The sequence below is a fragment of the Danio aesculapii genome, chromosome 15 (assembly GCF_903798145.1).
Source record: "Danio aesculapii chromosome 15, fDanAes4.1, whole genome shotgun sequence".
In the NCBI taxonomy this organism is placed as follows: Eukaryota; Metazoa; Chordata; class Actinopteri; order Cypriniformes; family Danionidae; genus Danio; species Danio aesculapii.
In genome coordinates this window covers 38,524,840-38,539,011 of record NC_079449.1, presented here as the reverse complement: position 1 = coordinate 38,539,011, position 14,172 = coordinate 38,524,840, and the positions used below count along the sequence as shown (strand labels likewise).

Here is a 14,172-nt window from a genome sequence, read left to right as displayed (position 1 = left end):
TCATGTGATTTTGTTTTAACAGGCATACATAGCCAATTTATACAGTGCAATGGCCATCCGCTTTTCTTTACCACATTACACAACATCTGAAATGTAATTTTGGTCATACTAAAATGCCTTTGCCAAAATAGGTTATTAAAGTGGTTCAGTATAGACCTATTTCCCATTTACGGGTTTCTCAGTAACAGAAGTGGTCATAGCTGGGAAAACTTAGAGCGCAGTAAATAGGAGAATACGACAAATAATGTTTTTACAATCCTATCTGCTGAAATATTAAAAATAAAACTCCACGATGATGTTATAAAGACTTTCAGAAAAAGGACAAAATAGTGTGAGACTGATAACGGCAGCCAGAGGAAAGAATGTCAAATTTACTGTCCTGTCCCATAGACACTGTATTAGAAATGGCTTGCATAAGCGGTAATTTGTTTTTGTAATTCGAAGCAAAGATGATATAATATATTCAAAAATACATTTAAATGTTTATACTTAAAAAAAAATCTAAATATTAAACACTTCCAAGATTTAAGATGCTGATGACCGTTAAACGCGTCATTACAGTCCATTATTACCTGCCAGAACTGTCTTGAGCACCTGCGTTCCCATTGGGCAGTGTTCATTGGATTTTGACTCCATAATCTGAGTCACATGAATTATTTTACTCTATTAACTATTAATAGGTGCATGCAATATATTATATTATAGGTTAACGCAGCCAACTGATGATTAACAGTATGAACAGTACACATTTTTCCTCTTTCCAACAGGGAAAACCAGCAACCATCAAGATTGCATGATTATATGGTGTCAGGGCTTTGGAATCAAAAGATGTCATTGAATTCAATGGGGCAAAAAAACAAGGAAAGGGTTGTAAATTTTCCCAAAGTGTTTTAGAAAAAAAAAATTCCCAAAAGATGTGTCAAAATAAGATTTATCACTAAAAATCATTCCATTTGCTGAAGCACAGAGAAAGTTGTGGCCAAATTAAGACTCTAAATCACTCCAGAGTGGATGAAAACATCCCCAACAGTATACAAGGGTTAAAAACAGGCCTAATAAATGTACGTTTCTTTTCCCTCCAGCAAATTTCAATTCCTTGCCTAATTTTATTATAATGTTAATATTTAACTTGATGATTGTCAAAAATTTATTTGCTGAATGCTGAACAATTGAGGAAATTAGGAATATTAGTTGGTCATCCAACAGAAATTTAGCATTCTGTTTACCATTTACAGAAATAGTATTTTTGCTTCTGCATGAACTAAACCACAGTTTATGAGAATTCTCCCCTTTGTAACACTTTACACTTTGTAACCTGCAAATCTGACCACTATCAAATACCCAGAAGTGAGGATGTGTAGACAGATAATTTCTGCAAAACAGGAAGTTACCCTTGACTCAGAGTTTAGATGCAATTTAAATGTTAAATATTGGAGAAGTGACGTTATTTTGGGCTCTGCTTTACTTCACGCTTTACATTGCACAATGGTAAACATGCCTGCTAATTGTTTTGTTTGACAGTCCATGAAATTTTACGACACACGGGTCTTTTCCTTGTACGCACTCATGTGGAAACACACAGGTGTGTCATGTGTAGTAGATGGGAATGTCCCTCATTTGAATGTAAATGGACAGTTTTGCTTCAAGAACAGAAATGGAATCAACAATGAAGCTCAACATGGCATTTTTTTTACCATTCATACAAAAGACGAGTTATTTTGCTACAATAACTGTATGAATTGTTACATTGTAAAAAAAAAAATCTTGTCAAATTGACAGTAACTTAGTGGCAGACAACGGTTATCCAGTAGTTGCTGTATTTCATAAAATTACTGTAAAAATAACTAAATTATATGTACAGTAGCTGATCATTTCAAGAATGCATTGTATGCAGTAACATGCTGTAACATGCTACAGTAACATGCTGTAAATATACAGTACATTACTGTTACCATAATAATACCACTTATCTATATATAATGACTTGATTGCTCATTGTGTTCTAAACTGACGAGAGGCAGTGAAGCCACTGAAAGTGTTCGATCTGCCATCTTACCGTTTCCTACAAACTCCAACGTCTGTGCTACAGAGATCGGTCCACTTCAAAAACTACCCATTGTACCAACACAATCTCACGGCAATTCATAACTTTTAGATTTAGTGGCTAATTCTTATGACGTTGTACGATCTAATTCGTACAATTTAGTACGATTTGCTCATCACACAATGACGGTTGGGTTTAGGGGTGGAGCTGGGTGCCACACCTTTTTAAAATCATACATTTTCATATGACTGAACTCATACGAATTCGTATGAATTAGCCACTAAAGTGACAAAACATAAAATACTTACGTTTTCTCGTGAAATCAGGCTGGTTGTACTTTTACAAGTATGACAAGAAAATTATGTGGCAAATCTCTTCAGGTTCTATTTAAGCTTATTTTGTCATTTATATACAAATTTTAAGCTTTCATTTTCTAGGAAGTGAGTAAAACAGCTGAAAAACAGGATCATAAAATAATCAAATACTGTAATGTACTCCAATAGCAAAAGCGACTGAAAGTTTTAGATTTGAGCAACGTCTCTTATAAAAACATCATAGAGCCATATGTACAAATACAATTGCATTCATTAATTTACAATTAAGTACTTTATCTCTTTCTCGCATACGATTACACCGCTGTGATCAGCCTTGGCTGATCCCTGAAGTACGATCACACCGGTGTGATTAGAACATTCAGAGCACACGACATCAACTGAGAAAGTTCAAATCTGATGGTGTGCGCTAAGGCGCAGAAATAGGTGCGCAGTGCTTGTCACAAATCACAATGTATTTATGCTTTCAAACAAATAACATTTATTTTAGGTTTCAGACATTCAAATACACATAACTACTGTACAAGCAAAACATACCATTTAAGGTTTGTAAAATACACTCGGATGTCTACGAAAACGGCATAAGCTTACCTTTGTTGTACAGTGTCACAAAAAGTATACTACATTGACATGAGTATCTTCGCTGCAAGAAAGGGTGAAGTCTAGATGGGATACAGCTGAGGATACTCATGTAAATATAGAATAATCTAAAAAGATACAATTTTGTATTCCTTCTAACAATGGCGCCCATTGCCCTTCATATAACAAATAATGCCTTAATTATTAAGCTGTTTAAAAGTCAAAATTTATGTTCTATCTCATATTTGAGAATCGGAGTATCAGAAATTTCACAATATAATTGGAACATTTACTAAGCTTCTTTATAGCATAAAAGATCTTGAATAAATAATTATTTCCTAGTTAGGACATTTGCGTAGACAGAACAGTACACATGGAGGTTTCAAATCCAAGCAAGTGTCTTGTTATTCAATGTTTTCTCATTAAAATCATACGAACGCTTGAGCATAGTAAGGTTTATCGATATGGTGGAGTGGTGGATTTTTTTTTTATGATGCAATGAGTAATCCAGTTTTCTATATTGATCAGTGAAGTATTCTGGAAACAACATGTACAGTAACGTGCTGTATGTGGCTTACAACAAGGAACTGTTGAGAAAAACAATGTTATACTGTACTAAGAAAACAGCAAAAAAAGATTTACTGCTATATAAAACCCTACAGTCAACTTTGTTGAGAAGGTGATGTTTCAGATTTCTTTATGTATCTGACATAATTTGATCCTTTGTTTTTTATTGACATTTAAGTTTACATTCAGCAACTACTCACAATAAAGTCAGTCAGAAATCACGCTACAGAAAAACACAGCATGTCATGTGACTTAACCAAAGCACATAAATGGCTAAACTAAGGTCTTTTCTTTCCAACAACAACAAAAAAAAAAATAGAACTTAAAGAAACAGTGGCAGGAAATGAACTTTTTTTTTAACTTTTTAAAATAAGAAAAACATTGTGTGCTTGCTTATTTTATAATATATATATTTTTATATTTATCCCATATTTTGAGATTTAAGTTGTTTTGAGACAAAATCATGATGATGAACCAAGTTAATAAACTCAAATACGTGACTGCAGAAAGCCACACTGATTAACTGATTATCAGATGAAAATATTTCAGAGATGCGTAATAATTTCCACCACAAACAACCTGATTTGATCAAATTCTATTTTTAAACCATCAGACAAGCAAAAATTCTGATAAACACATACACAAACACACTCGCTCTCTCTTCCTCTCATCATGTGCCTGTGTTTGTGTGTTTCAGATGGCTAATAAGACTGCAAACCACACATCAGCTGATTGGTGGATAGAAGACAGAGTGATGAAGCCAATAATGGTATGGGGATGGTTAGGAGGCCATAATGGACAGAGGCCAGTGGACAAATTTGGACAGGATGCCAGGGTTAAACCCCTACTTATTTCGAAGGACATCCTGGTATTTTTATCGACCACAGTCAGGACCTCAGTTTAACATCTCATCCAAAAGACAGTGCTTACTAAGCAGTATAGAGTCCCAGTCACTATACTGGGGCATTAGGACCTACACAGACCACAGTTGGTCTCATTAACATTACTTCCGGCAGCACCTAGCTTTCCCATGTGGTCTCCTATTCAGATACTGACCGGGCACAGCCCTGCTTAGCTTCAGTGGGTGACTATGTAAGAGTTGCAGAGAGCTAGCTGCCGGTTAACAATTTCTTGTAGAATTTACAGGAGCTTATTGACAGCAGTTTGCCAGTTACTCCCTGTAAAATCAATTACAGCAAAATATACTGTATTTTAGGGATGCACCGATACCATTTTTTTGAACCGATCAGATCTTGATACCAAAATTCTGAGTATTGACTAATACAGATCCGATCCCAATACTGCGCCTTTTTAAAAATTTATTTATTAATTTACTCAATTTTTATTAACATAATACGGTTTCTATAGTTCTGGTGATAAACTTAAATAACATATCTTCTTTAGTACAAATAACACACCTATAGGCCTACTGTACATGACAGATGGCACAATCTAAACATGATGCTTGCTATAAACTATGGGCTACATTATTTGAGCATTCATTATGACATTGATATGATCTGTTGTGGTCCAGCTTATGTTTTCTTTTTAATATTAAGATTTTTCTTTGAAATCTGTAATAGGCTACCCTAATCGATGGTAAAATAACCTTTTAGCAAAGCCTGATATTCTCCTGCAGGTTTGACGCAGACTAAACTATACCGTCTGAGGCCAGTTTTACTTAATAAATTCCCTTGCATAAACTCACCGTGAGTGAGACGTAGAAAGTAAAAGAATGTCTGAAAAAAAATTGTCAGAAAAATTCTCTTTTTGAAACGAATTTCGTTTGGTATATTTTGTTGGTTATTTTAATGTATTTTTGTTGGTCAGTTATTTACAAAATATACAAGAATTATTGAGTTGAAGTTCAAAACAAGGTCAGCTTATAGGCCTATGCTTCAGCACAAAAACTGACAAACAGTTCTGTTAAATAAAATATTAATGTAAAAAATTACAGTGAAATAGTCACAGTTTCAGAGCAGTGGCGCAGCCACAGGGGTGTCCACAACATTTTATTTGCTTCTGGCAGATCCTGATGCTGATTGACTTCTCATTTGTCTAAAGAAAATTTAGAATTTTGCCGGCAACGCTCAAGCTATTTTTAAATCAATGACAGACCAAAGACAAGAGCATAGTTTCAAGTGTGACAAACAGAAGTGACGCTAACATTACTAGCTTAATTTCTCAGTAACATGGCGGTAGTGACGCTACGTACTAAATCAATAGCTTTTCAGTAGCAAAGCTATTTTTTTAAGCAAGTAGCGCAGTAGCATCCACAGTAGCTACATTTACCAATCACGGATCAATAAGTGACGGCACCGACATTCACGGAGCTGTGAGGCTAGTGTCTAGCTGATGAAAGTAAATCCATATGATTGCGAGAATGACGATTTCTTCTTCCTGTTTTATGGTGGTCGACAACAAACTTTTTGGTGTGTTACTGCCACCTCTCGCTTCGGTCAGTGACATTGCCAACCAACTAGGTTAACATGAGAAATTAGATTGATGGAAAAATGACTGAGGGAGAGGAGTTATTTCTCAAGCAGATTTCCTTGTGACAATACCTCGAGAAGTACATGTTAAGATGCAATACACTTAAACCTGATACATTCTATGTATGTAAGCTATTGTATTTAATTTACAATGTTTAAATATTTTGCTATTATAGAGAAGTAATGTTAGGCTAGCTGTTTGTGAGTTAAATGTGTTTATAATGAAATAGCCAGCTTATATACTTCCTTCAGAAAAATGTTTTTTAGATCGGTTGCTGATTTTAATGTGCAGGTATGATAATGAATAAACGTGTTTCTAACTGGATCAGATGTAATCATACTTTTATATTTTTGGACAGGGTCAAATAAACATGAAAAAAAGGGCAAGATATCAGACTTCTTTATAAAGAAGCACAAACAATGTGCTTTTTCTTTTCAAATCTATGTGTGTTTGATGTCTGCTAAGTGTAATTGCAGTATTTTTTTTGTTTGGGTTTTTCTTTATGCTTATGATTTTCTAAATAAATTCAGCATTTTTTTTGTAAATAAAATGTTTTAATTCCTTAATTTATTATTTGAGTACAGTGTGTGTGGGGACCCCCTGAAATAGCAGTGGCCACCCCCTGTAAAAAACTGTAGCGCCACCACTGTTTCAGAGTAGCTTATATTAGGCTAAATAATTTTCTGTTAATGACAACTCGTATGCGCCAGGCCTTCAGTTTCAATTTATAAATTTAATCAACTACTTTTACCACAATGGGCCAGCTATTATATAAAAACTATTCACACCGCTTAAAATATTCCCCTCAGAAGAATAGCCTAAACTAAGTCGAAAGGATAAGAGAACAGAAATTTATTGTAAGAATAATCTTACGGAGCGGCACATGTCACGTCAGCCCAGCCGGTGCCTGAATTAAGCAATTGCATTACTGACACAGCGCGCAGTCCTCCGGTATACGGACACTTCTAAAACAGCAGCACAGAGGGGAGAAATCAGTGTGTTGAGGATCTGTCCAATGTATTATTGAGCCTTTTCTCATTTAAAGTTTCAGGTAGGTCTACTTTGTGTGTGAAGAGCAGGTAATAACCCTCTTCACTCAAGTGTTGTTAATGTGATCTGCTGGTCTAACAGACACAGCGCAATATGATTTAGAAAAAGCAATGATCTCCATGTTGCAGGTCAAAATTAACCCATTTAATGCTAAACTAAATGCATTTCTCCACTGATTACTTATATTAACAGGAACAAATAGTCTTGGAGAGAGTTTTTTGTGTTGTCATGAACGCGACACGCAGTTTGAATTGTGAATGAATGGAAAATGATTGACAGGCGCAGCAGTGGGAAGGGCTGAATTGAACATGAATTTAAGCACTTGAATATTCATCTGTGCTTCACATTAAACTATAGAATGACTTCAAAACAATTAGGATATAGTAGGCCTACATGACAACTTTCTAGTGCGTTTTAATAGGCTACCTTGGTGGCTTTTGTTGGTTTAGAAATTACACAGATTAGAGCGAACGTGCAAGATCAGATTTGGATCGGTACCAGCTGGCCTATACCCGATCCAGCAAAAATATGCGGTATTGAACTGATATCCGATCCAAGCATCACTACTGTATTTACATTTACAGCACTGTTTCTCTTGCTCTATATGTATTTACAGAATTGTATGTATTTCTTTACTGTAAAATATACAGTAATTTTCACAATGCAAATTTTGCATACAGTGACATACCACATAACTGTCCTACAGTAAAAAAAACTATTCATATTACATTTAAATACTGTGTAATTACAAAAATTGTCAACAGTGTGACCACTACAAATTTTCACAGTCACTTTTCTGAAGACTGAATACTGGTGGTATTCAGTCTATAGAAATGTGACTGTGAAAATCTGTATGCTGCTTTCACAGACGCTTTTGAAATCTGTATCACAGATTTTCTGTGTTCAACAAGTTTGTTAGAACTAGAATGAGAAACATTCCATTAAAGGAGAACAGATCGCTCTGACAGAGGTGTTTAATGTCTCAGCACAACATGTTTCACTTTCAGTTCAATCAATCATCACTATGGATCTGCTCAAATCAATTTCAGCCTGTTTTTCTGCAAACATCTCGCCTCTTGCTCTGAATAATGTCAGTTTAACTGGACTCGGAGGATCTCTGATGGATTCGTGTTGTTGTTTAAACACATCCGTAGCAGATCCTTGTTTGTGGTTTTTGGTGTGGCGGCTTTTTTGTGGTTTGAGAAGCCCCGCCCCTCATGAATATCTGACCGCACCCGCTCAAAACAGAGCACAACACACCAAACACAAACAGACATGACGTCACGTTCACCTGATCACCCGGTAAGTGCACTAAACCATCAGCTCTGATCCATTTAACCGATTGGATTATTTTACGAGCGGGAGAGTAAGATGATGTGGGGAGGGAGAAAACATGCAATCTCTTTAGTGCATCTCGGTGTCCTCTTATCTGAATTTATGGCACTGTAACATGACTGGATGAGATTTGGAGCAAAGCCCAGAAGTGTTGAAGGAGCTCCGCATGACCCAGTGCCTCACTGATACTGCATTCAGCACACGTGTCTCTCACACAGCCTTTAGGAGCTTTAAATGCTTTCAAAGCACTCAGATTTGTTCCTTTTTAATATATTCTAATTATTTAAAATCTGGACTAATGTTTTCTCCTGAAACCTTTGAATACCACTGAAAATGATTCTTCCAAAACTCAATCTCAGGGTAACGCCAAAAAGTATAAGCATACGTCATCTCTGAGCTCTTGCATCTTTCAAATAATGGAGAAACTGAAGGTAACATTTTAAATTGTATAAGTACAGTACTTTAAATTGTATAAGTACAGCAGGTATGAATTTGCTTCAGCCCCTCCTCCCAGATATCATTTGAAATGTTAATTCCAATATCCTCATCCTATGCCAATTGATGATGATCAGAAGACATGGCAAATTGGGAAACAAACTGTGTCACTAAATGTTTGACCATAGGGGGTTGACTCAAAAGACTGTATGTATTATGGTCCTGTGGTAATTCCTAAAATACGTGTTCAAAAGTGGCAAATTTCACTATATCGATATAAAAATCCTTAACTGTGGTCAATCCTTTGCTTTTCTAATGTGAAAAAATCTTATCTGACAAGCCAAGCCAGATAATATATTACAACAAAATTACAAAATACAATAGTTTGTTATAACACTGAAGGGTATTTGTTCCTTTTTAACAGTTTTTTATTTTGTAGTACTGGGCACTGTATATTTATTTTGTGTGTGTGTATATACAGCACATAGAATTTTGAATTTATTTATAAGGATAGTGCCTATTTTAAATATTTATAATTTCGGAGATTCAGTGCGTTCAGGCCATCAGTCTGTCATACTGAGCAGAGCAAAGACGGTTGACGTTTTGCTACAAGTTGGTGACAAAGACCACAAAGTCCTTAGGGGAGAAAAAAAAGCATTTATTCAGTGTACCTTTCAAACTTCAGCTGAACAAATCATTACAGACTGATAAGTGACATTCTAAGTCGATTTCTCTCTTTTGTATGTTGTGGTGCTGTATTGATACTATAGTAATAAGGCAGTGTTTGCTTTGCTTTGGCTTTTTCAAGGGTTAATTATTGTGATCTTTCGATCGCAAGAGAGAAATACTGGGAAATCGCTGTAGACTGATGGCATTTTATGCTGTTCAGCCTTGTAATCTAAAAATGTGAGCAACATCACCTATTTTGTCATCACTTTAGACATAACACTACACTCTCAGAAAAAAATGGTACAATGTTGAACCAATGAAGGTACAAACCCGAAAAGTCCTACATGACGGTTATAGTTTGATTGCAGTGTTTGCAATCAAGTAATGCCACTAATATATGCATACTCCACATCTTAATTCCATTTCTGATTAGTTCAGTTATGACTTTAGTCGCATTAAGGTAATCAAAAATCGCTGTTTACATGGTAGACTCTTAATCAGAGTATTGTTTTAATCATATTAAAATCGTATTAAAGTATTGTTGCCCATGTAAACATACTCAATGTTTGACACACCGTCAGGGCTCTGTGAACTTGGCATTGAGAAGCAGCACGTATGTACGTACATCAAAAGCAAGCATGAAATCGCTGTTTGGAGCTTATGTAGGCCTACAGTTCAACATTCATGTTTAACTGAATAAACAGTTAGTAAACACAAGTACATCTTATTGAACATAATTTATTTTCATTACCAATTGTCATAGTAGATCAGTTTCTCAAGCAGTTTGTGATGCATTTTGGTAATAGAAGATGAGCCCCTGGTCTAATGCGCCACCTGGCTCGAGAAACCCGTTCTTAAACATTTATTATTTGGGTAGCACACATATTCTGAATGCTTTCGGCAGAATTCAAATGAACCATTTTAATCTAGATGAATTTAGAAATTAATCTAGATAATTTTTTTTTTATCTATGCCCACCTATATCATATATATAAAAATATAAAAATAAAAATATATATATATATATGGGATGCAGTTATCATGATCAATCATGATTAATCTTTGTCCGGCACTAGTTTTTTTTTTCTGTGTGTGTGCATGCACTGTAAAAATCTGCATTGAAAAAGTCTAACAGAGACCCACTATTGAACTCTGGACCATAATTAGCATTTTATAAAACCACTGTCAATTTACAGGCAATTTGAAACTGAAATTGGCTGTTTTTATGTGATACAGATGTTTATTTACTTAGTTAAAATAGCTAAGCATCTACCTCAAATGACAATTCATGCCTCCTTACAGTACTGTTATAAAATACAAGAAAAAAGTTTGGAACAACTGATTTTTTGGGGGGGAAACTGCGTGTCTGTCTGTGTGTGCACTTTAGAATTTGTGTCATTTTGAATAAAAGCATGTTTTTATTTGTATCCATATGACAAAAATGACTTGGAAAATGCATTCAGAAGCAATACTGAGGAGTACGTTCTATGATAAATAATGATGGCGGCCCTCATTCGATTGATATTTGTCCTTTTCCATTAGCTGCTCATAGTGAAATGAATGCAGAAGCAGATTATTGATGAGCTGCTCTGCCAAACACACAGCAGACACGATGAAAACACTGCAGGATCAATCATGTGTGATCATACGCTGAATAAACACACACTCGTCCTCAGTCATCCGCACAGTTCAGGCTATTTTATATCCCCACTCAAGGAAACACAGAAGGAAATGGCAGAATCTGGATTGTTTTGAAGGAGTGGTCTGCTAAAATTAGATGGTCAAAGGCCCTGTTTATTCTCTGGCCAAAAGCTTTTGTCTCTCAAACTCTATTAATAGAGGCTCTAAACAATACTGAAGGAGAAACAAACAAACAGGACAAACTCTTCTGCTCATCGAGTGACAGAGAGAGAGCGAGAGAGAGAGAGAGAGAGAGAGGAGAGGGAGAGAAAGAGATAGCGAGGGAGAGAAAGAGAGAGAGAGAAAGAGAGAGAGAAAAGCACAGTGGAAAGAACAGCCAACTATTCCAGCATATGTTTTACGCAGTGAGTGCCCTTGCAGCCACAACTCTCTATTTTATTCAAGTGAAAATATTATTTTAATAATTTATTATTTTATAGTACTTCTTATATTTCTATTTACTTTTCAGTAATTTTGATGGTTTTCTTTATTAATTTTTTTAATATTTATTAATTTATTATTATAATCAACATTACTATTATTATTATTATTATTATTATTATTAGTAGTAGTAGTAGTAGTAGTAGTTGTAGTAGTAGTAGTATTAAATTTCTCTATTTTATTCGATCTGTATATTTACAGTGAAATATTTAAAAAATATATTTTATAGTATTTCTTATTTTTTATTATACAGTAATATTGATGGTTTTCTTTTTAAGATTTATTTATTATTATTATTATCAACATTATTATTATTATTATCATCATCATTATTATTATTATTATTATTATTATTATTATTATTATTATTATTATTATTATTATTATTATTATTATTATTATTATTATCTTTATTTTGTAATATTTTCAATATTTCATGTGTTTAAAAATCTTATTATAAATCAACATTATTATTATTATTATTATTATTAATAATAATATTATTATTATTATTGACAACTTTACTCAAGTGAATATATTATTTTAGTAATTATTTTATAGTATTTCTTATATTTTTATTTACTATACAATAATTTTGATTGTTTTCCTTATAATTTTCTTTACATTTATGGATTATAATCAACATCAATATTAATTATTATTAATATCATCATTATTATTATTATTATTATTATTATTATTATTATTATTATTCACTTTATTTTAATCAATCTATATATTTTACAGTGAAATATTTTTTATAGTATTTCTTATATTTTTATTTACTATACTGTAATTTTTATGTTTTCTTTATCAATCTTTTAAATATTTATTTATTTATTATTATAAATCAACATTATTATTATTATTATTATTATTATTATTATTATTATTATTATTATTATTATTATTATTAACTCTCTATTAACTCTAATTCTCTTCGCCTCACAGCAAGAAGGTCGCTGGTTCGAGCCCCGTCTGGGTCATGTCAGTTGACATTTCAGTGTGGTGTTTCTATGTTCTCCCCATGTTCACGTAGGTTTCCTCCGGGTGCTTCGGTTTCCCCCACAGCCCAAAGACATGCAGTACAGGTGAATTGAATAATAGTGTATGAGTGTGTGCGTGTGAATTAGTGTGTATGGATGTTTCTCAGTGTTGGGTTGTGACTGGAAGGGCATCCACTGGGTAAAACATATGCTGGATAAGTTGGTGGTTCTTTTCATTGTGGCGACATATAATATTTCTTTTATTATTATTATTTTTAGGGGTTTTTCCCCTTTAATTGGAAAGGGCAGTGGACATTACAGACTAAGCTATTGGTGGTGACAATAATAATATTTCTAATATCATTTCTTTTTTTTTGTAGTTTTTCAATTTAATAGTAACAAACAACAAAATAATAACGAAAGCAATTATTAACACTGAAATTAAAGTATTAACAATTATTAGCAGTGAAAATATATTTATTATTATTTCTTATATATAACTCTAAATTTTAAATAAATTCTATTTTTGTTCTACACACACACACACACACGCACACACACGCAGCTTAAGTCAGAATTGTTAGCCCCCTTTGATTTATTTATTTTTTTTACATTTTACACTGATTTATTATTTTATTATATTGACAGCAATATTTATACAATGTCATTTAAAAAGTAATTTCTTTTCTTTCTTTTTTTTTATTTTAAATACGTGCGTAAAATCATGACAATATTTCTATAAATCACAAATCTTTGTCCAAATGATCATTACTTTAATATTATTTATAGGGACATTTGAATGGACTTTCATTCTAGACTAGGAGCCCCATTATGAGTCCAGTCATCAGCACTGCTGTTTCCAGGTGTCTGAAGAGTCTCACCTGCGCTACCTGTTCCTACACAGACAAATACACACTCACAGCTGAGCAAACAGCCGTCGCTCATCCACACACACACACACACACACACACACACACACACACACACACACACACACAACTCTTTGTTTTACAGCTTCAGGAAAGCAGCTGCTGTTAGTGGCTCTAGTCTCCTCATAAGTTCACTAAAATTAATCCATTCAACAGGGAACATGACAACACTAAAGATGGAGAAATGAGAGATGAGAGAAAAAAGACACACACACACACACGCACGCACGCGCGCGCGCACACACTAAGATGTGCTTAATTTGAACATTCAGACTTGGCAGACACATACATGCAATAATGCAATAATCATTTTAAGTTTACTCAGCAGTTTACTCAGATATACTCTCCAGTTTGTTATTTAAAAAAAAAGAAATATATTTTTAATAATTTTTAATTATTTTAAGTTTTATTCAATTATGAAGTAAAATACTACAACAGTAATATTTATTTAATTTTTACATAATTTTAAGTAGTTTGTATTTTACTTTTATTATTATTATTATTATTATTATTATTATTATTATTATTATTATTATTATTGTTATTATTATTACTATTATCACATTTTTAAATATAAATGAATAATTTAATAACAAATGAATTTATTTATTTATTATATATATCCGAAAATA

General features: G+C 33.5%; 1 protein-coding gene across 1 annotated transcript in view; it reads right to left on the bottom strand.

Annotated features, from left to right (window-relative positions):
* gab2 (GRB2-associated binding protein 2) overlaps positions 1 to 14,172 on the bottom strand; it is a 144,703-nt gene that overhangs the window by 81,911 nt on the left and 48,620 nt on the right. The gene's annotated exons all lie outside the window — the stretch shown is intronic.